Below are 21,342 nucleotides of genomic sequence, written 5' to 3' on the forward strand. Positions count from 1 at the left end.
AAGAAAAAAATGTTCGTGTAACCATCATCTCTATCATATTCCAGAACATTTTTGTCACCTCCAGAAGAAGCCACTGGCTGGAATTCCAGTCCTTCTATGCCCAGCTGCTACCAACTACTAATTAATTTCCCTCTATGAATTTGCCTGTTCCATTTGTAAATGGAATCCTGTAATATGTAGCCTTTTGTACTTGGCTTCTTTCATTTAACAAATGTTTTCAGAGTCAGCTATGTCGTGATATGAATAAGGACGTCATTTTTTTGGCTGAATAATATTCTGGTGCATGAAGATGCCACATTTTGTTTAATCAGTTGATTGCTTTGATTATCTCCAACTTTTATGAGTATATAAGCAGTTAGTTCTGAACTCTATAAAAGTCACTACCAATTATTTTCCAAAGTGACTATACTATTTCATAGTACCACCAGCAATCCATCATGGTCCCCATGTCCCCACCCTTGACCAACATGTTACTGTCTTTTTTTATCTGGCCATGTTAGTGAGTACAACTTAATATCTCATTGTGCGTCTGATTTACTCTTGCTAAATGACTCATGGTGACTTTTTTTCATATGCTTCTCAGTCATGTGTTTATCTTCTTTGAAAAAATGTAAATTCAAATCCTTTATCCAACTTTTAATCAGGGTATTTGTCTTTATGGCCTCCATAAGGTTAAGCTGTTATGACCATTGTGTATTCTAGACAGAAATTCCTTATCAGATATACAATTTGCAAAAAAAAGATTCTCTCATTCTGTGGGATATTATTCTCTTTCTGGATATCCTGGGAAGGAAATAAAGTTTGCATTTTTTATGAAACTCAATCTATATGTTTTTTTTCTTTTGTTACCTCTTCTTTGGTGTCATAATAAACCATTCCAGTCCAAAATCATGAAGATTTATTCACGTTATTTCTAAGAGTCTCATTGTCTTCACTCTTACATTTTAGATTAATGAGCCATTCTGAGTTCAGTTTTGTGTGTGGTATGGAATAGGTTCGATTTCATTCTCTTGCACACGTGGCCATCCAATTTTTCTGGCACCATTTTTTTAAAAAGCACTTATTCTTTCTCCACTGAGTTATCTTATTGCCCTGCTGAAAATCAACTATCATAAATGTAAGGGCTCCTTTCTGGACTCTCGGTTTTATACTACTGATCTACAAGAGTCTTCTTACGCCTTTACCACACTGTGGCTACTTCAGTTTCACGGTGACTTCTAAATCTTACAGGGTGAGTCCTTCAACACTGTCCTGCTTTTTCAGGATTGCACTGGCTATTCTGGGTGTGATGCATTTGAATCTTAGGATCAACTTCTCAATTTCTTTCTTTTCTGACATTCTCCATGTGGTAAGACATTATTTCCATACTTCCCTTAGGACTTCACAGAGTGTTTCTTCTATCTCCTTGAATACATTCATAATAGTTGATTTCAGTGTTTGTCTAATAAGTCTAATATTTGAACTTAAGGACATTTTTATTATTCTTCCCTCTGGTCCATGTATTTTTGGGGTATGCTGCAATTTTGTGTTGTAAACTGGATTTTAGCCATATGACCACCTGGAGATCAGCGTCCACTCTCTCCCTAAGGTCTGTTGATGTTGACGCTTATTGTTTTTGTTGTTCCTGTCCCCTGTGTATCACTTTTCTGCACTGATTATCTAAGTCTCTTTTCTCTCTCACGAGCAGCTGCTGAAGTCTAACTTGAGTGGTAAGCTGAGGATGGGAAAGAGGTTTCCCTAACTACTGAGCAGTGTGCCTCCCAACCTCTGCTAGGGACCAGTGTGTAGACACGTGCTTTCTATGCTATGCAACTCTGCCTTAGCCTTTTCTTCCTGCTATGCAGAGCTTCTGTGTTGCCTATTAGCTCCTGGTCATGTGCACATGAACCTTCTGGATTTCATGGCTTATGTCAAAGCTTTTCCAAGTTTTTCCTCTTCAGGTTTTCAAACTCTTGTTAACTCCAACTGATCTCACAGCCTCAGGAAGTTATGAAATTAAACAATCACCGCTGATTGTTTTCAACAAATGCCCAAGAACCGCTCACAAAAATGAGTTCTAGGTAGGTTAAATAAACATAAGCTCAAAGAGAAGTTTTCCAGGGAACTGCCAGACAGGTCATACAGTGACAATTTTTTGAGAACAGGGCTTTTGGAGAGCTCCAAATCCTATTTCCGGCAGTGGCTTCTAGGTTACCAGTTTTTCAAAGGACCCATGGAGCTATGGAGGGGTGGAAATGTTGCGTGTAAGTGCCATGGCACTTCGCTGTTCTGGCTGGCATTCAGTCTTTGCTCTTGAGCTAGTGGTCCTGTATTGCTGTAAGCTTTTGGTTCATTTTGTCGTTCAAAACAATAGTTTATTTTGACAATTTTGCCAGCTCTCTCATTGCTGTTGTATAAAAGAGGATCCTCAGAACATCCTTTACAGATGCGCTTCCAAGATGAATGATGTTTTAATGCAGTATTTCTTTAAAAAATCAGAATTAATGCAAAGAAATGTGAAATGTTAGAAGACAGGATCAATGTCACTGGCTTTTCCTTGGTGTCAGGCTCCAGTATGACCCTATCTTCACTTAAAACTTTGATATTTGGCTCATCATGGATTTCTGCATTCATTTTGATTTTTAATTGTGTAAAACTTTGATTTCTATTACTGAGTGTTTTGGTGCCCCTTACTTTTGTTCCTGAGACAAGTGCCTGGCTTGCCTCTCACCAGTGCTGAGCTTGGGAAAGGGCGATTTTTCAGACCACATTTCTGCTTTCCTTTTTCTAATTCTCTAAACTGAGATACTCACTCTAGATCACATTTATAGTCCACTGCAATATCTTGGGCTGTTGTCAAAATTATAATCCTAAAGTCTAGCAGAAATTTTTCAGTACGAAGCTTGGGGGTGAAGGATAATGTGGTTATACTGAAATAACTTCAAAAATCTACTAGAAAAGGCAAAGTAGCTAACTCAGAACAAAATTCTTTACAAGCTGCCAGCTAAATAAACACAATGTGGATTTTTAGAAACAATACTTACTGGAGTATTCAGGAAATTAATTGTCACATTTGGCATTTTCACCAAACTTCCTATGACACCACACAACACTAACGGAAAATGCATTAGGTTTAGAACTAGCAATTTCAACTAAAACTACTCTGCTGCATGATTGTGAGTCTCAAATTGACTTCCCCTGAAAATAAACTGATTATAATGTAAGAATTAGAAAAAAAGGTATTTTGGCTTAGTACGGGCAAAATTTCCAACCCGAGAAGACAGTGTGCGTAGAGAAAGATTACCTGTATTGAGAAGCTATTTTCAAATAGCTTAGCAGAAAACAATTAATTCTGGATGATTTGAGATTACTTCTCCTAGACTATCATTTAGCAGAGTGCTGTTAATGTTTTTAGATTAGTACTTTGCCATAGCAATCTGGTGAAGTGTGGAAATTTGACTTTCTATTAAGTGTTCATTATTTGCTTCTGTTGTTTTATTGTCATTTCTTATAATCTATGGGTCTCTACTTCATGCTGTCTCCACTGTGCTTCTGAGAAGCATTTAAAATTACTGTATCAATATTTGCCTGTTTCTGGACAAATCTATTTGCCTTATTATAGTCCTTATAGAATGCAATGCACTATGCTGACTTTTCATGTCTGCAGATGAGGCAAACTTCCAAAAGTCAATATCAACCTGTCATTAATACTGGCTTGGCCCTAACCACATGCACTGCTGACTTACTACAGTGACTGTGTATACATGCTGCTCTGTGTATCTATAGGAATCGAACCTACTGTTTCAATGGGTCCATAGGTACACAAAGGGAGCAAGACTAATAAGAAGTCCTAAGGGGTCATACAACCTACCCTCTCTGGACCAAGGGAAGTACGTTGGCCTGAAGGACAACAATACCTCTTTTTTTAATCTCTAAACAGATTGAACTAATAATCTTTTCTATCTAGTCTAAACTGACAATGAAACATGAAAAGGAAGTAAAGAAACCAAAGTAATAATTTATTTCATTTACTTATTCTTTCATCTAATCATTTATTTATTTCCTGTTTACTTAGTAGATGACATGACTGTCTACCTGGAAAACACAAGGAAAGTAACCTCAGGGAGGTTACAATGGGTAATGGTTGTTTGAAAAGAGTTTGACAAGTGCCTGATAACATGTTATCCTCAAATCAATGCTTTCCATATATCAATCATTAACTATATATTATAAAATATGTGTTTTTCATGTTATATATAAGCCAATCTATTATATAACAAAACCAATTAGAAAGCCCATTCATAAAAACTAAACAAGAATCTCAAATACCAAGTAACAACCTTAAATGTCTCATATTCCGAACATGGTGGTGCACCTGACAGAAGTTTACAAAGAAAGTGACCACACAGGCAATGACAGGGAAGAGTGGCAGGTATGCCAGTCACCAATAAATGCCACCCCACACGTGCTCATTCAAGCTTCTATGGTGCTCCCCACCCACCAGCGGACAATCAAAGACTCTCTACATGGAAGAGTTCTCCTTTGGTAGTTCGGATATAAGCTGATGGCTTGAAAAAGTTAGCAGACACTATCCTTGCCCTCCCCATCCCTGCACTCCCACCTCATGTATTCAGGAAGGCTATTATAACTAAATAACCAGCAGACATCTCCCTGCAACAGCTCCCAGTTGCTTCTTCATCCTCTGCCTGAGGAATCCACCATAGCCTGGCACTAGGTCCACCCATGCACAGCACACCTGCATGCATATGTGCGTGTCACCTGGGTGTCTAGAAGCTCCAGTTGGCATTCCATTAAGCAATTTCTCTTCCTCAAACCCTAACCAGAGTTCCCTTTGTGCTGGGGTTGGGGGGCTCTCTCTGGTTCAGTGTCACTCAGAAAGAAGTTCTACCTTGTAGACATTGAGTCATTCCTCAAGAAGAGTAGTGTAGTCTCCACTGTGTTCTGAGGGTACCTGCGGGACACAGGCTGAACTGGAACTTGCCCACTAGCCCTTTTCCTTTGATGGGCCAATGGGAGCCAGCAGTGAAGACACAAAACTTCCCTCCCTGCTCCTCTTCAGGTAATGTCCAGGCTGGATTACAGATACCCCAAGAGGCACGGGCTGTACTGAATTCACGGCTACCACATGTCCTAAGCCTCCAGAGCAACAGCAGCAGTTACTGACAGTCTCAGATGGGGGAGACTGTTGTGAGGAAGCAAGGTGAAAAAGTTTCTTCATCTAGAACTTACCATGTGAATGCCCCGGTGCCACCCAGTACCTGTGCCAGCTGTGCTCAGGTCAGAGGCCTGCAATGGCCACTCCCCAGGGCTATGTCCACATGGCATTGCTCTTGGTGAGCTTTCTCCGGCCACCCTACTTAAACAGCAATTCTGTACCCCTCACTGTTTCTCTCCATTTGATTTATTTTTCCCCAGAACACTTCCCTACCTGGCATAGTAAATATTTTTCCTGAGTTTATCTGAGTCCTTCTACTACTGTAAGTTCCTCAGGGGCACCATTTTTCTCTTTTGTTCACTGTTCCTCTATTTTTTTAACCACATTGGGGTTCAAACTCAAGGCCTCACACTTGCTAGGCAGGTGCTGTACCACTTGAGCCATGCCTCCAGCCCCCTGTTCACTGTTCTATACTAACTGCCTAAAACAGTGTCTAGAATATATAGACACTCAAAATTATTAGTTGGATGATAATTAAAAACCAGGGATAAAAAGTGAGACACTGACTAGTTGAAGGCAGTAAAGGCAGATTTTATCCAGTACTAGAGGAAAGAGACTTCAGTACAGGACTGAGATCAACTCAGATGAGAGAGGGAGAATAAGAGAAGGGGATGAATGCTGGCTCAAGCAGAGTCAAGGAAGTAGAAAATTACAAAAAGAAGCTAAAGAAGTTAGTCAATGTCAATGTGAGTAGGCCACCTGTGTCTCTGTGAACTGGCATTTGCCAAGGTTAAGTCAGAGACTAGTGAGGCCATTTTCAAAAGGAAAGGCTTCAAGTCTTTAAGAAAGAAGTTCCTGGGTAGTAGGAGACACATGTACACCACAAAGGGACAGAGATAGGATTCACAATTTTAAGTTTTTGTTATCAATTTTTAATAAACAGTCTACAAAAGGTAAATCAAGAATCTGCTGTCAGATGTTGACTAGAAAAAAAGCTAATGTCTTTGATAACTTTGAGCTTTTTAGGGAGGAACTGAAGGGGAGCTGGGTCATTCTAGGAATATAACTGTAGGCATCTAGAAACCATTTTAGAGTGTTTTCAAGTTCCTTAGCAGGGGTATGGGAAAGAATACCACTTGTTCTAAACATTGCAGTTCTTACAAACCAAAGTCAAGGTCTAGTTGAGAAAAGAATTCATAAGGGGAGCCTTACTAAAGTTTGATCAAGGAGAGTGACTTTGTGGATGGATGGATGGATGGATAGATTGGTGGATGGTGGATGGTAGATGCTGGATGAAGGATAATGATAGATGTGTACACCTTGGATGATGGATGGGTGAATGAGGCATATGCATTGGTGGCAAAAGACAACATGGAAAGATCTGAAGACATTCAGATTCAGATACAAAGTAGAAATCATTTCAGGGAAAAGGAAAAGACCTCAACTCTTTTCAACAACTCCCCTCAAACATTGTTTGATGGGTATAAGGCTCTCACCTGCTCATGCAAACTGACAATCAGAATGGGCTGATTGGGTCACTGAAGACTAGATCTTCTAGTCCTTCCTGACCTGTTTTGTTTCCTGCAAGGTATTTTCCAGGTTCTGAGTTTCTTTACTCACGGTTAAGCTCATACTAAAGACAGATCAGAAGGAGCTTACAGAAAGGTTTCCTATGCAGCTGATGCTATCTGATCCCATGAACTTTTTATTAATGAACCATCTTTTTGTAGTTTTTTTTCTTCCTTCTCCCTTGGGAGCCTACCACTTCGATGCAGAAGAGTTTCAGCCCATTTTCCCCATACCCAGCTCTGTTTTTCACTACCTCCAGCTCACACTCAGATCCAAAAAAGTCCCCTTCCTGTGAGAGCACAAGGTATGGAGCTGGTTCTTCACAAAACCACCTGATTTCAGCCCTATCTTAGAACAATCTGTGATTTCTCAGCAGACCAACTGGCCAGATTTCTTTTCTTTTTCATTATCTCTTAAAAAAAACAATGAAAATCAAAATACAGAAAGGCAACTTTATTAGTTAACATTTGAACACAATTTAGAAAATGGGGGCAGCTTCAGGGTTCCTGGAACCTTAGGTTTATATAATTGGAGAGTGGTAAGGTAGAAGAAACATCCTTCCTATTTAAAAACAAGCAAAAACTGCAAACACAACTTAGGTTAGGACCACGTGAAGACACTGCCCCAAAGAAGCCTGGGAGGGGGACCTGAAGCCTAAGATTCCTTAGCTTCCCAGGCAACAAGCCTCTGCTGCGAGATAGAAAGAACTAGACAGGTTTCTACCACAGCATTCAGATAGCTAGAAAATCGCTAAGCCGTCTTCTATTAATTGCATCAATCCTCCAGACGCTATTCTTATCCCCCTTCCACAAGCCATCATCCCTGCTGTTCCCTCTAATTTGGCAGCAGCAATTCCTTATAAAACTGTGTGTATGTGTGGGGCTGCATTTGTACATCCTCCCCCGATTTTGGCTTTAACAGCTGAGTTCCGTGTCAATTATGTAATAGCCAAAACAGGGAGTTGCAAGGAGAACCAAAAGCACAGTTGTAGTTCTTACATAAGCCTCCATAAAGCATGTATAAGATCTGCTCCCAGGTTTGGAAATTTAGAATTATGTAAGGTAGACCAAAAACATTGATTCAGCAGCCAGGTTTCCTTCTGACCTTAAAGACAATGGAAAAGCTTTTTGCACTTTATTGACTAGTTCCTACTGCATGAACATAATAAATTTTTAATTTGGTAGGGAAAATAATCTTCAATGAAACTTGGTTATTTCATCACCCAAACATAAAGGGATAGCCTGACACTACTACTCAGCTTTCACCAGTACCTCTACAGGCTCCAGTAAGTATTCTACATGGAATTATGTGTTCCTGATAAACATCAATTATTCTTTATAGGGAGAAAATCAAGAAAAATTACAAAATACAAAACTATACAGGCTAAAACTTGTCAACATATCTCCTTTTCAAAACCATTTTTCTCTCTCCACGTTTCACTTTTGACTTACCTTAAAACCAGTGTAGTCACACCTTGGGCTGTAAGTGAAACACTACTCTCCAGTGGATCTCAACCTTGGCTAAGCTGGAATCACCAGAAAAGCTACTAACATAACAAATGCCAAGACATCACCCCAAACCAATACAACAGAACATGATGGGTGACAGAAAGAGGGTGTGTAGTCATCAGTATACCTAATGCTTTCTACACGGGTCTTCTTGCCTGAAAACTATAAATATAAGCACAGGTAGATTTGGGGGTGGAGGAGAGACAGATCTTGAACAACTGACAACTCACAATCACTAAGTTTCCATCAGTTAACAAAATAAAATCATTCAATAGTCTGAAAGGCATAAAGAATATCTGGGATCTTTGTCTCACTGTCCATGAGTTGATAAAGAAATCTCACCTATGTTCATAATAGACTTCACAAAAACTGTTTTGTGTTTCAATGCTTTACAATTCGACCTAATGATTTTTTTAAGGGCCCTACAATATCTTAAAGGGGTATCTCAAGCTAAGGCTATGCTTATCTTCAAGGGAATATTTGATTTAAAGCAGACATTATAGTTCTAACTTCCTGCTCTCTTCTTGGATGCTCTGGTAACCACTCTTAACTTTACCCATGAACAAATATTTTTAAAGCACTTATATAACAGAAAGTACAGGCGCCTTTGACATCCTGCCAAGTGTACTTCTCCCCATGTTTGTATTTAAAATAGAATGGTAGTAACATCACTCGTGTGCCTGAAATTCCTTCTGTGCACAGGCTCAGAATGAAGAAGAAAAAAAAAAAATGGATGTAGCAAGCCGCTTCACTGCTGTATCATTCTAAGGCTCCAAGGAAATAACACATTCAGACTAAATTAAGACGAAGATACAGACCAAATTATCCAAAGCTGGGGGCGGGAGGGGGAAACTCGCTGTAACCTACCATCGCCTCGGAAACTGGGGATGTTCAACCTGGCGCCCGCGAAGGTGCCGAGGGCGCTGCAAGTCGGCGGAGCAGGTGACGCGGGCAGGAAGGAACCAGCGCTCTTGTGACAGTGACCCGCACGCGCGCCGCTGCCCAACTCTGCACCTGTCTCCTCCCGGCGCGGCCCAGAGGCGGGCACCGGAACCGGACCGCACAGGGGAAGACCCGCTTACCTGGGTCCCAGAGGCCACCTGCCCTGAAGGAGACCCTCGCCCCGGACCGGTTTCTCCTCTCCGTGGCAGCTGGAGTTTGCAATTTACCCACCGGTCCGGACTCCCGACTGACCGCTGTTCCGCAAAGAGGGCCACAAACTTGGCCAGAGAGCGGGCCGAGGTGGCGCAGGTGGAGAGCCAGGGGCGCTGCGCACCTGCCCCGCTCCCGCAAGCTGTCACCTCTACCCGCCCACGCTCGCGCGCCAGCTACGCCCGCGCCGCACCCCCGCACTCACCTCCGCGCTGGCACCGCCCAGGCCGCCGCCCCTGGTCCGATCGCTGGGGGCCGCTGGGACCCCGCCGCCCGCGCCTCGCCTGGGCTGCTCCCCGGCACGGCCGCAGGCCGCCTCGCAGGACAAAGAAAAGCCGCGGGGCCGGTGGCTGCCGGGTCCGAGCCTCGCCGCACGCCGCGCAACCCGCACGCCTGGCCCGCGAGGTGCCGTCCGCGGTGACAGCGGCCGGGCGGCGAGCGGGGCGGCGCGGGGCGGCAGAAGCGCGCACCCCCTCCCGGCCACCGGGAGACGCACACGCCGAGCCCCGGGCGCCTCCTCCCGGCCCGCGCCCCGCGCCTCGCGCCCCGCGCCGCCGACCGCAGCCCGCCGCCGGGGAGCCGCAGCGCCCTCTGCCGGCCGCCAAGCGCCCGCTCCTGAGCGCGCGCTGTCCCGCTGCAGCCCGGACCCCGCGCGCGGTGGCCGCGGGGCGGGCGGCGGACCCCCGGGAATCCACACACGCGGTAAGACTGGGTTCGCGGCCGCAGGGCAGGGGGTTTCAAGGAATGAGGTCAGCTGTGCCCTGCTTAGGACTGAAGAGGGAGCAGCTGGGAATTCCGTGCAGCAGGAAGAGCTGGGGTCTGGCACTGGGAAGAACTTTGAAGGGTTGTAGCGTTCCCCGCTCCCAGGACCCCTGCGGGAGAGGCAGGCGGTTTGGGGTTTTTTGTTTGTTTGTTTGTTTGTTTGTTTTTCCTAGAAGCAGGCTTATGTCTGTTCATTAGTAGCATATGCGCCTACCCATTCACTGTGCCCTGAGTTCCAGCGAGCTTAACCCCACTTATGGTAAATAGAGAAATGAAAGACATCATTCATTTCCACGACCTCCGCGAGATGATCGACCCTCATCCCCCCACCCCCACCCCCACCCCCGGCCCACCGACCTCCAGCGGTGCCGCTGGGAGACTTGAAAAGGCAAGCGAGACCCCAGGACTTCTGAGCCTCTGCTTCAAACGGTGATGGAAAGTTAACCTCTGTGGAATATTGACCATTTAGGTTGGGGGTTCTTCTTTTCTTTTTCTTTTTTTTTTTTAGAGAATTTTTTTCCCCAGACTACTGTATTGAGCAATATTTTATACCAGTATTTTTTTTTGAACCTGGACTACTTGGCGAAGGGAAATCATGAAGTGGTACTTTTTTTTTTTTCTTCACATGACTGTCTTTTAAAACTATTCTATCCGATCTCCCTTTTCCTCTGGAAGAATCTAGGGCAAATTTTATAGCTTCTCTGTCATGTTCAGGTGTTAACAGTCTGATTGGTGATATGACAAAGTCCAGTCCAATCCAAATCTAAATTTGAATCTCATGTCATTTTAGCCTCTCCCACGCCCCTCCCACCACCCCCCACCCCCCCACCGGTCCCTAGACTGCCCCAAACCAGAAGCTTCAGTGGAGAAAGAAAACGCCTTCTGCTGACTTTACTTCCCTTTTCTGTGCCCAGTGGGTTGCGCTGTGAAGCCTGGATCCTCCTGGTGGGTGGGGAGGGGTCCTGATCCTGCAGGACCCCTGCTCTCCCCTGTGGTCCAGCTCCCACAGATCCCTGCTGGACAGCATGCCCTGACAGACAGACCCAGCTACAGGCCACACGTGGCATTGTTGACCATCAAACTGTGCAAGTGCAGGCTGCAGCAGCAGCAGTTCACTGACCTCGTTCTCAGGTCACAGGCAGCTCTGACCCACCTCGGTCCTTGAAGCATGTCAGGCAGCTACGTCTGGGTTCACACATGTCCTCACCTGCCAGGTGACACATAGCAGGCTCTCCATGGTGTTCTCCAGAGACACACATGCTTTGCATGAAGTGGGTGAACCTTCCCACCTCTCCTTGACCCCACCCCATCAATCCCACTACCAGCCTTCTTCCTGGACCTTGCTTCCCTGTCCTTTAGTTAGAACAGAAGTGGCAGAATCTTCACCTTGCAGACCCCACAGAGATGGCCTGATAACCTCTGTTTCAATGCCTAGGTACCTGTCTTCATGGCAACCTGAAGGGAAAGCACCAAGATCTCAGAAGCATTTCTGACAGTCTCCAACTGTCACACCTTGAGATCCACCATTAGTGGATCGAGGACACGTGACCCACACACACACAACATTCCCAGCTCACTACTGAGCATGATGGGAATGCTAGCACCACACCATTTCTGCCTGATGCAGGTGCCCTGGACCAGGAACTCCTGCCACCCTACCAGAGCACTCTCAGGACCCGGCTTCAGGAGCTCTTCCTCCCCAGCATCCCCCCTTCCTCTCTCCATTTTCAAGTGGCATACCTGCACTACAGCATGAGGGCTCTCCTCACCTGTGAGCCATGCGCCTCCCTGCACACTACCCTGCACAGCTTTTGTTGTTTTCTGTTTGTTTCCAATAGTAATCCCTCCCTCGATGTCTTCTGGGAATTGGTTCCAGGACCTCCTGCAGGTACCAAAACCTAAGAGTGCTCAAGACCCTAATATCAAAAGGCATAGCTTCTACATAGAACCTACACACATTCTTCAGTAGGCTTTAAATCGTCTCTAGATGACTTACAATACCTAATACAGTAGATGCTGTTAAACAGTTTTCATACTATGTTCTTTAGAGAATAATGGTAAGGGAGAAAGTCTGTACATGTACATGACTTCACATGCAACCATCTAGGCCTAAAAAGAGTTTCCATCTACAGTGGGGACTCACAGACAAGGAGAGCCAACTGTATTTCTTGCACATCTTGCCTACACATCGGCTTCTCAGAGGTCCCAAACTGCCGGTTGCCTGTTGTGCCCAGAAGCTATTTCAAGGTAAGTGCCATTTTAACACCGAGTTTCGCTGTATTTAGAAACTGTGAGAGAAAGAATAGAATGTTCTTTTGTGGAAAAAAAATAAGATCAGGACATGTCTTAGTTGAGGTCCTTCCTAGATTCCCCAGAACAGAGCCTGACAGAAGAACTCAAACACAGATAGTTTAATTTAGAAGGTGATCCCAGGAAGAAGGGAAGAGGTTGAGATAGGAAAGCATGAAAAGGCAGTATGAAGATATTTTGTGAAGGCCATTGCTGATGGCAACAGGCTCACAGAATCAAAGCACTGGGATCTCCAAGAAGTTTACAGAAGTCCTTTCAGAATGATTATTTCAAAGCCATAAGGCTGAGCATTTACTCCCTAGCTCCCAGTCTCCATTGATCAGAATTCCTGTTGGCAAGTCAAGTCCCAAAAGCTTCAGGAGCTTGGCACCATCCTTGAGGTGTTGACCTGGGTCAACTTGAGCGCAGGTGACAGAGTACATCTATCAGAGCTTGGCAAAGCATAGCCCAGGAGATGTGGTGCAGAGCATCAAAGGTGCGTGCTAGGGGCTGGAGGTGTACCCCAATGTAGAACTTTTGCCTGGCAGGTGCTAGATCCTGGTTCTCTCCCAGCCAGAGCCTCACCAGACTGAGAGCAGACAGGTTGGCCAGAGGCATCTTGGGAAATTCCAAGATGCTGAAATGCCAGTGGGAAACAACAGAAGGAAAGAATAGAGTGATTTTTGCAAGTCATGAATGACACCCTAGGCAGAAGATTGGCTGACCAAGCAGCAGGAGAGTTGTTGGGGTCAGTGCCTCTGGGAAGGAACAGACACCAGGATTGGACAGAGGGAGACCTTAGACCATAACTCAATCCCAATAAAGCCTCATCCAACCCCTCAGGGAGCTCTAGAGCATCTGCTCCCACCAGCTCACAAGCACCAACTCTAAGTTTTTAGGACTTTTGTGAGCCAGTTGTTAAACACAGTCATTATTAAAGATTAGAGTATATAAACCTATAAAGCTAATAAACACTCAAAACTCATCACTTCCTAATTACTACATGACTAGTAAAGTCATCTTTTGAGTTTGTTATAACTAATCTTTGTGCATAGGGGAAATAGTACATAACAGGGTACTATTTTGTGTACATTTCCAAATCCAAATTCAGTGATGTCACTTTGTAGGTTGAAATTGTCAAGAGGGGGACAATTTCACCATAGAATGTGGCAGACTCTACAAATCAGAGCATTTTCCCTCAAAGAGGCAGTGGTTAAGCATTTACATGGGTCCACTCCACACATGAAAGGAACAGAGTTGTTCCAGACTGGCTGAATGGCTAGATTTCTATGTTCTTCCTGGACCGATCAGGTGACACTCTCTGGGGAAGGTGTGCCATGAGGGACTCTCTGCAGGGTCGGCAATAGCTCAAGGAGCCCACAGTCCCAGGCCATCTGCTCTCAGAGCCACCTCCACAAGTGGCATAAATTGTTTAGAGTATCTCCTTTTGTTGAAATTTAACTTTATTAACAAGCAGTAAATTTCCTTTATTAACATGTAGTAACCAGACATATGAATGGGGTACAGAGTAGGGATTTGGAGCAGTACTGGGGTTTGAACTCAAGACCTCTCCCTTGCTAAGCAGGTGCTCTACTGCTTGAGCCATGTCCCCAACCCTTTTTGCTTTAGTTAGTTCTTAATTAGGGTCTCGTATTTGTTATCTGGACAGGCCTGGACCTTGATCCTCTTATTTACATTTCCTGAACAGCTGAAATGACAGGCACTTAGCACCACTCCCAGTTTATTGCTTGAGATGGGGTCTCCCTAATATTTTTCCAGGGCTGACCTCAAACTTCAATGCTCTCAATCTCTGCCTCCTGCCTAGCTGGAATTACAGGCATGAACCACCACCCCAGGGGATTCAGTGTGGTATTTCAACGTGTGCCTACAGTGTGCACTGATCAAACCATCTCCTGTGGGTAGGATGCAAGCTCCTCTCCTGAACCTTCAGAAAGTAACTAATAGATTCTATGCAGCAAACACCAGAACTTATCTAATCTATGTAATTCTGCTTTGACACCCATTATCCAACTTCCCTTTATCTGTCTTCTTTAGCCCTTCCCAGCCTCTAGTGATAGTATTTTCTCATCAACTGTAAATAACTGCTACTTCCATAGTTGTGGCCATTTTTATTTCCAATATTGTTTAATTGTACCTTTAAATTCTTTTTCTGAATTCATTATGCCTAAGGTTTATTTCTTTTTGGTTCGTCTCTTAAAGAACCACTTTTTGTGTGTCTGTGTGTTGCTAGAGACTGAACCCAGACCTCACACGTACTAGACAAAAGCTTTACGACTGAGCCACAAATCCAGGCCATGAACTGCCTTTTGATCTTGTTGATTCTATTATATGTTATTTACAATTTTGCTAATTTTTGCTCTAATTATTATCATTTCCTCTTTCCTGTGTTGTTTGGGGGTTATTCTACTGTTCTTCAACTTCTCAAGTTGAAAGCTTACCTCATTCATTCTCACTCTTTTCATATAAATTTCCCACTGGTTTTTATCTGAATACTTTCAATATCAATAAATTTTAAGTTCTTAAGTTTACATTACAATTACTTCTTGGCCCATGAATTATTTTGGAAGTGTGTTTTCAACTTCTAAATGCAGAGGGCCTTTCTTTGGATATCTTTTCGCTGTTGATTTATAATTTAATTGCATTGTGACCAGAAAACCTAGTCTGTTTGATACAGATTCTTTGAAATAGATAGAGACTTTCTTTGTAACCTGTTCATAAATATTACGTGTTCTTGAGAAGAATGCGTAACTTCTAATTTTAAGAGCAGGGTACTCTGGTGGGATTTTTAGGTAAGCTTTTGAATTTTTGGTCCAAATCGTCTATATTCTTTCTAATATTTTGTCTCCGTGAGCTGTGGATTACTGTGAGCATTAATATGTCCCACTATGATGCTGAATTTGTTAATTTCTGTTTGTAATCCTGTGAGCTTGATAAATATATATATATATGGTTTTATATATCATACATTTTTATATGATATATATGATACATACCATACGTTTCTTGTTCTAAAAGTTATACACTCTGTGTATGTGTGTGTGTTGCTGGGGATTGAACCCAGGACCTTGTGCATGGGAGGCAAGTGCTCTACCACTGGGCTACAACCCCTCTAAGCTTTCATTTTTAATTCATCAGTTATCCTTAAACTCTCAACATATAGAGGTAACTGGAAATTCTAACCTTTCATATCTCTGGCTTCTCCCAAACAAGAAAGGACTTTTGAGAGTTTATACTCCTACCCATCTTACGCGATACCATGCAGTTTCTAAATGGAGTTCTTCTACCCTGCAAAGCAGACATTTGTTATTTTATCCCTGTAGGTTAATGATGACTTTTCTTTCCACTGTCTTCAGTGGATGCCATGAAGTCAGCTGCCAGTGCTGTTCCTCTGGGAAGGACCCAGCTTCTCTGTTTGCTGATCACATCTTCTCATTGTCTCTGTTGTGGAGCAGTTTGCTTCTTCATGTCTAGTTATGGATTTCTTTTTACTCCTCTTGCTCATGATCACTGCAACCTATGATTCTTGTCTTTTACTAATTTTGGAAAACTCTTGAATACTATCCTCTAATATTCATTCTAGCTTTCTAGAAATCCTCTTGATTTTTTTCTTATTTTCTCCCTGTCTTGCTCACTCTCTCTCTGTCTGTCTGTGTTTCTCTCTGTGTGTCTCTCTGTGTATGTGTATGTGTGTGTGTGTGTCTCTCTCTCTCTTTCTCTCTTTCTCTTCTGGATAATTTCCTCACATCTCTACTCTGTTTCACTAATCTTTCATCAACAGTGTATACTCATCAGTTTTCTCATTTATTATATTTTTCTTGACATTCTCTTTAGTTCTTTTTCATTTCTTAAAGTTTCCATTTCCATTTCTTCAAATTCCGGTTAATTATTTTTCAAATATGCCAGATCACTTCATACTTTTTTCTTTTCTTTTGGCAGTACTGGACCTTGAACTCACAGCCTCATGTTTGCTAGGCAAGCACTCTACACTTGGGCCATATCCCTTTCCCTTTTTTTGCTTTAGTTATTTTTCAGATAGGGTCTCACGTTTTTTGCCCAGACTGGCCTTGAAGTGCTATCCTTCTATCTACACCTCCCCTGTAGCTGGAATTATTAATGTGAACCACTGTGCCCAGCACTTTTGTCATATTTTTAATACTGTATTTAATTTCAGTAAGCCTGTTAGGAATACTTTTTAAATTTTTACATCTCGTTAGTCTAATACCTGAACTCCTGAGAGTCTGATAATAGTATGTACTTTCCGTCTTAGTAAGCTTGGGCTGCTATAACAAAACACCATAAACTAGGCGACTTACATACAAGCGATATTTCTTTTTCACAGTTCTGGAGGCTTCAAGTCTAAGATCAGGGTGACCACCTGGTCAGGTTCTGGTTACAGCCCTCTTCCGGCAACCATTTTATATCTTCACATAGTGGAAAGAGGGCAAGAAAGAGCTCTGGCCTCTTGTTATAAGGGCAGAAACCCCATTCATGAGGACCCTACCCTCATGACCTAATCACCTCCCAAAGGCTAAGGACAAGATTTCCACAGGAATCTTAGGAGTGCACATTCAGTCGTGACATTTTTCTGCTGTTTGTAGAGATCATATTTGGTTTCCTCTGAACTCCTCGTTATGAAGGGTAGGTTTTTGTCTTTTGGTAGTCCACCTTTTTGCTGATGAGGTGGCCTTGGAGGCTTCATGCAGACATCTCAGTGCCAACCAAACACTTTGTCTTCCATTCCCCAAACAGCTGAAGCCCTAGTTCTGTCTGCGAATTGAGTACTTGCTCTCCACTCTGGCTTCAGCACTCTGCTTTTCTTTTAGTGCCTGGCCTACTTTCTGATGATTCAGGCTATGCATTAAATGCATTGTGAGTGGCCTGGGTCCTCCTAATTATACAGCACAAAGTATTGTGCACAGGTGGTTTATTTGGGAAGTGATCCCAGGGGCCTGCAAAAGGAGCCAAGGAAGGAGAGAAGAGCCAACAGTAAAGTCCACTATGGAGACAGCACCGCTCCAGATAACTTAGGCTTGATATTGCTGGAGTCTTATAAAGCGTATCTCAAATAGTCTCCTTGCGCCACTCGTACCTTCTGTTTTTCATGATGTCCGGTCTATCACAGAGTTCCTTCATGGTGGTGACCAGCAGTGATCTCTGAAAAGACTCCCATGCCAACTTTTTTTTGCTTTAGTTATTTTTCCTGATGGGATCTCGTGGTTTTGCCCAGGCTGGTTGGACCATGACCCTCCCACCGATGCCTCATGCATAGCTGGAATGATAAGCACTGGCCACCATGCCCAGTTTATTGGGTGAGATGGGGTCTCTTTAGCTTTTTTCTGGCATGTCCTTGAACCCAGATCCTCCTAATCTCTTCCTCCCTATTAGCTGAGATTACAGAGTGAGCCACCATGTCTGGTCCCAGTTTTTCTTTGCTTTGCCAGGACTTTGGCAGCATAGCTTGTTTGTAAGATGGGGTGACTCTGACTTTCCTCCCCAAGAAGTCTGACCCCTCAGTGCCTTGCCTTTCTTGAGCCACGACTGCTACAGTCAGCAGCCCATTTATTGCTGCTGCTGGGTGTGGGAGCATCAGAACACTTGTGGTGAGTTCATTACATTGTGGAATACTCTTTTGCCTCCATTATTTAACAACAATTTTATCTCCTTACGATAATTAGGATCAATATCTTCTGCCAGAATAATAACTCTTTTCCTGCTGGTCTGTTGGCATGGAGAAATCAAAGTGTCCAGATAGTCATGGTAGTTTCAAGTTCTTTGGAACCATTACACTGAATCATAACCTTGAACCCAGCAAAGTAGGTTTTAGAGAAAGTAGAAACTATGAGTGGGTGACTGGCAGCGCTGGAAAGAGGACCTAATCCTTCTGTTGCCCAATGGGTCTTGAGCCAATATAGTCCAGCTGTTGACCACAGAGTACCACACATCAGCCAAGAGAATGTTCGGCTACAAACTACATCACCCCTCCGTATCCATAGGAAAATGTTCACAGGACCCCCGTGGGTACCAAAATGTATGGATGCTCAAGTCTTTCACGTAAAATGGCACAGTAGGGGGTCACTCATATATATGCACACATGTAAAATGTGTACAGAGATGAGCATGGCCCCCGTACAAGGATGACATGCAAATTAATAAAGGGTTCCACATCCACATTTCTAAAGAATTAAAATAAAAATTAATAAAATGGCACTGGATTTGCCACACATACACACCTCCTCCCACTTACCTTAAGTCATCTCTAGATCAATTGCGACACATAATACAAAGTACGTGCTATGTGAATAGTTGCTTTGCTGTATTTTTTAGGATATCATGGCATGAAGAAAGTTTGTACATGTTCAGTACAGACGCTATTTTTTTCAAATAATTTCAGTCCGTGGTTGATTGAACCCAAGGATGTGAACACTAAAGATATGGATAGTCGAGTGTGTGTGAGTGTGCATGTGTGTGGATGCCTGCATATATGTATGCGTGTGTGTGTGTGTGTGTGTGTGTGTGTGTGTGTGTATGTGTGTGCTCAAACTTGTTCGCCCTGGGGGAAGGTCTGTACTTTTCTGCTCAGGCTGAGCTGACAGCTGACATGGGGCGCCAGCCCTGAGGCAATGGAGGGACAGTGTGGGCAGAGCTGAGGACCGCAGCGCTGCTTTGTGTGGCACTTGCCTTAGGTGAGATTTTTACAGGAAATCAAGCAGTTTTCTTTGCTTAAGCGAGATGGAGGGGGTGCTGCTTCTACTGCTCCAGATGTCTCAAGCAAGTCTGAGGATTCAAAATACTTCCAAAGCAAACACCCCTCCCAAGATCAGTGGCCCAGCAGACCTGGGAGACCAGTCTTGCCTTCAATCTCCTAGGTAGCTCTACCCCAATTTGTATAATTACTTTTGCCCCAAGCTGTTAAATGCTAAACCTACTGCAAAGCTTCCACCTTCTCACAGTCCAATCTGCCACAGAGAGAATCTTAGCAATTTCCTGCCTGCAGGATTACCACATGACATCTCCACTTCAGCAGAGTCCTTATTGCTGACTGACTGGAAAGGGGTCCAGCCAAGATCCCATCCTGAGGGGCTGCTCTCTAGAACCCCTTCTAGAACTCACTGTCCTAACATAGGCTCTTCTGAAAGCGTAGCCTGAGAAACGCAGGAGGGGAAGTTTGTGTTCAAATGCATTTTGGGGCAACTGACCCTGAGAAGCAGGCACACAGGAAAGGGGGCCTGTCCTCAAGTTGGTCACTGCTAAGTGCATCTTCCCTGGTCTTTTGGAAGCACATTTCATGGAATGTATCTCAGACATGCCCTCTTGGAAGAGGAAAGGGCACATTCTTTGACTGCTTCTGATTGGTCAAAGATGGTTCACAAGTTATAGTCATCCACTACCTTGAGTATGCATGCAAGAGGCAAGAGGTTCTGCAGGTGACCCATCCATGAAGCCAGAGGCTCTGCAGAGAGAAACAGAGATGCTCTGGGAAGAGTCAAGGTGAGGCACTGTCTGGTTGCACTGGTGTGAAACTTGTCTAAGCTGCTGGACATGGGTTGCTGAAGCAGTGTTGGCACACACAGCAGGACCAAGAGGGTTTACAAAGGTCCACAGGTGGTGACCATTACAGGTATTGATAGGCTATTTTATGGCATTCGTAAGAATTTGGGTCTCTCGTCCCCTTATTATCCAGGAGAAGAATCACGTTGGTTTCGTGCTTGTGCTCTGGAGTGGACTGGAGACATCACACTGTGGAATGGGAAAGGAGCCAGATGGGTCAAGTCAGAGATGTTGTTCCCAGGATAGCTATCTAATCTGAGCAGGTTACTTAGCTTCTAGGAGCCCTGGATTCTCCAGCTATCAGAGGGGAATAATAAGACCTTTCAGGGCAGGAATCAGATAGGTAATAAGTACAACAAGGTTTTATGTTCTGTAAATGCTATGCAAATATAACTTATGATGACTGTCAACATTAAGCTTTATTCTTAGCAGCCTGGCTGCTCCCCATCCCTAGCACAAATCCTGAGCTTTTTTGTGTGTGGTGGTGGTGGTGGTGGTACTAGGGTTTGGACTCAGGGCATTATGCTGGAGTCACACCCACAGCCTTTTTGACTCTAGTTATTTTTCAAAAAGGATCATGGTTTTTTGCCCAGGCCAACCTAGACCATGAATGTGCATCCTACTTACACCTCTCTTGTAGCTTGGTTTACAGACACACACCACCACTCCTAGCTTTTTTCCTGGGATGACCACAAACCACAGTCCTCCCAATCTCTGCCTTGAGAGCCTCTGGGATTACAGGTGTGATCCACCGTGTGTGGTGGTAGTCCTAAGCTTTTGATAAGAAAAAGTTGACAGGAAATGTATGCTTGAGAAAAGAAGAGAGGGAGAGAAGAATGAGCCGGATCTGATGGTAGTATTCTATAAAATGAAGTGAACAGTTCCAGTGGTTTACTTTGTTGTGTACATTAGAATCCTATGCATTGTTGGTTCTTCATAGTCCCACAATGTAAAATGGTGCAGCCGCTATGGAAAACATATGGTTGTTCCTCAAAAACTTACAAATAAAACTCTCAGATGATCTAGCAATTCTACTTCTGAGTATACACCCCAAAGAATGGAAAACAGGGACTCAAACAGATATTTATACACCTGTATTCATAGTGCCATTATTCATAATAGCCAAGTGTCTGTGAATGAATGGATGAATGAATGAATGAACTAAATGTGATATGTGCATACAGTGGAATATTATTCAGCCTGAAAAAGGAAAGAAATTCTGACACAGAACAACAGGTCATTGTGCTAAGAGAAATATGCCAGTCCTCAAAAGACAAATACTGCATGATTCTATTAATGCAGGAAGCCAATAGTAGTCAAATCCCTAGAGATAGAAGG

At 43.6% G+C, this 21,342-nt stretch overlaps 1 protein-coding gene and 1 non-coding gene across 5 annotated transcripts in view; both read right to left on the reverse strand.

The window, feature by feature from the left end:
• Mtus2 (microtubule associated scaffold protein 2) overlaps nt 1-9,683 on the reverse strand; it is a 573,095-nt gene extending 563,412 nt beyond the window's left edge. For 3 of the 4 annotated variants that reach the window (XM_074043623.1, XM_074043621.1, XM_074043624.1), the window contains exon 1: nt 9,590-9,683. The gene's annotated coding sequence lies outside the window, so the exon portion shown is untranslated. Of the gene's footprint in view, nt 1-9,314; nt 9,442-9,589 lie in introns of those variants that run through there. The other variant, XM_074043622.1, reaches the window with a different exon arrangement.
• Nucleotides 9,684-15,491: 5,808 nt separating this feature from the next.
• Trnag-ccc (transfer RNA glycine (anticodon CCC)) lies at nt 15,492-15,564 on the reverse strand. Its single transcript has one exon. It is a non-coding gene; the product is annotated as a tRNA-Gly (tRNA).
• Between the last annotated feature and the right edge of the window lie 5,778 nt (nt 15,565-21,342).

This window comes from Castor canadensis, chromosome 10 (genome assembly GCF_047511655.1).
Source record: "Castor canadensis chromosome 10, mCasCan1.hap1v2, whole genome shotgun sequence".
In the NCBI taxonomy this organism is placed as follows: Eukaryota; Metazoa; Chordata; class Mammalia; order Rodentia; family Castoridae; genus Castor; species Castor canadensis.